Source organism: Frankliniella occidentalis, unplaced genomic scaffold (assembly GCF_000697945.3).
Source record: "Frankliniella occidentalis isolate FOCC.00 unplaced genomic scaffold, Focc_3.1 Scaffold45, whole genome shotgun sequence".
Lineage (NCBI taxonomy): Eukaryota > Metazoa > Arthropoda > Insecta > Thysanoptera > Thripidae > Frankliniella > Frankliniella occidentalis.
The window spans coordinates 278,227-281,011 of record NW_026267175.1 but is presented as its reverse complement, the minus strand read 5'-3'; positions in this window follow the sequence as shown (position 1 = coordinate 281,011).

The window sequence follows — 2,785 nt, the reverse complement described above, 5'->3', positions numbered from 1 at the left end:
AACTCCTTTCCCCGCCCCCTTCCGCCCTGTCGGCAGCCTGTAATCCAAAACAACCCTCCTATAATTTGGTGTGCTGCCTCCTCGACGCAGCCACGAAATCACCAAGTTGAGAAATGAGAAAATGAAGTGCGGCGTCCAACTCCGGGGTAAAACGGGACAGGCACGCCCCAAAAGTCCCTCATTTTTAGCATTCCAGTAGGGACACACGAGAGAGGGAGAGAGAGAGAGAGAGAGAGAGAGAGAGAGAGAGAGAGAGAGAGAGACCCTGGTATAAATGAGAAGAGAATCAATTCTTCATTTGTTGAAAACTAGGTGAAGTTAAGGTTAGGTTGCTGCTTGCTTTCCAAGAAACTCACACCTACACTTACAAACCTACAGAAGGATGCAAGAGGTATTCCTTTTTATAGTTTTTTGTCTTTGTGGGTGAAATAGAGGGGGTTGGGCTGTGTTTGGTTTGTTGGAGTCCTCTGACCTTTGGTGTGAGCTCTCTTCCCGTTCGGGCACACTGAGCCCTTGTCTCAGATCCTGCCGCACATTCGTTGCTGTAACACTAAACCTAGCATTCTTCACAGAAAAAAAAAGAAAAAATACAATTTGGCATTCCTCCCAAAAACCGCGTCTGTAGCATTTCAATCATAACGCAAAAGTTTGTGCATGTAAAATAATCAACAATGATACCACGAATAGTGAAGTTGGGAGCGCACCGTAGATCTAGAAAGATTCATCAGAAAAAAAAAATTAATAAATAATAGTATTTTTTAATAAGTTAGCTAAAATTGGTATGAAAAAATCTGCTCACAAGTTAGTTATCGGTTATAGCCTAGAGTCCGGGGAGGAGTAAACAATACTGGGCAGGTGATTACTTCCATGTATTTTGAGAGTGTTTGCGAACGACCAGGACGGGAGGTCCACGTCATCTCAAAAACGCACCGCGCGTGCAACGAATAGGCCTGCAGGTAGAGCAGTATGAATGAGACTGTCCAGACTGGCGCCAGAGCCAACGCCGGCCGCCGGGGGAGAGAGAGAATATCTTCTATGCCTGCTCTTCCTCGGGGGTTTGCCCTTGCCATGGCTCGATTGGAAACACTTTTTCTTTTACACCTGTAATGCACTCACTCTGCGCCCGTTAATTATTTTCAATTTTATAGCTTTCCAACATTTGAAATATTTAAAGTTAGGCCTACTTTTGTTTTGATAACACTGTTTTTTGTTTGGCAATGATCATTGCCATTTCTTGGCAATGAAGTCGCCCTCATTGCCACTGGGCTGGCAATGAAGCGCCTTTTTGGTATTGAATTCAATACCAAACGCATTGGCAATGGGACATTTTTAAGGTCGCTACAGTGGCAATGAGCCACTCATTGCCAACCCAGTGGCAATGAAGCCATTGCCATACCCTGGCAATGACAAACAGCCAAACAAATAACAGAGAAACCATTCAAAAAAATCTCCAAATTACTGTCATTTTGTTCATTGCCAAACCGTTGGTGATGGAGTTCATTGCCAGTATGCTGGCAATGGAGTTTCATTGCCAAATGTGGCATTGAAGTCATTGCCAAATTTGGCATTGACTTCAAGGCCAAATTTGGCATTGGCGTCAATGCCAAATTTGGCAATGAACTCCATCGCCAAGGGTATGGCAATGAACAAAATGACAATAATTTGGAGATTATTTTCAATGATTTCACTGTTATTTGTTTGTCTCTTCGTCATTGCCACGTGAGTGGCAATGGCTTCATTGCCACTGGGGTGGCAATGAGTGGCTCATTGCCACTGTAGCGACCTTAAAAATGTCCCATTGCCAACCCAGTGGCATTGCCAAAATTGGTATTGGTGTCATTGCCAAATGAACTACAGTGAACGTCTGGAATTACAAATACGATGGAGTACTGAAGAATGCGCATTTTCACTCTTGAATACATGGCTGAGTAAACACAAGAGCACATGAGTAAAGCTACTCCATACTCCCAACTCAGCCCGTCCCATTATAACTGCTTATTCACGAGTTTAGAATGAGTTCATGATCAGTACAGAAAGTACAGACACAATGTACACTATTTTATTGACAGAGTACACTTGCAATAAACATCAGATTTTATGCGAGTACAAACTGAGTATGATTAGTACAACTAGGAGTCCAACTTGCCTGTACACTCACAAATGATTCACCCCTCGCCTGCTGCTCCCGTCCGCCCTGCTCAGCTCTCTTGCTCCGCTGAAACACAATGTCCCACAATGCCGAGCGCCACTTTGCAGCGCTGACCATTCAGCTAGAAGAGAAGTTTGCTTTCCGCAGGCCGAGTCCTCTGTGTGTGTGCGAGCGAGCGTACGAGCGCGTGTGTGTTTGCGTACATCAAACAAAAGCGCGGCTGGGTCGGATCAACTCGCTCTGTGCGTCTAGCCGGGAAGAAGACATCAGGCCGGGGTGGCCGAGCCCATCGTGGCGGGGACCGTCCAGAAACGAGAAATTAGTGAAAGAAAATATTTTCTTCTGAATTTTAATGCCTTTTTAGATCTTTTAATTAGTACTTTCAAAGAAATAATGTGCGAGAACGTGCCTATAAAAATCGCTAAGCCCTAGCTCTGTTATTTTTAGAGGAAATTGTGATTGCTCGATGATTGTGTTTTTCCAAACTAAAAGAAAAGAGGACGTGGGTGCGGGTGCGGGTTAGCAAAAAAGGATGAGGCATTGCTTTAACGAAACAAAACTGCAAATAATGTGTTTTTTCCTCGACGCGACAACACCGCTCTCTCTCTCTCTCTCTCTCTCTCTCTCTCTCTCTCT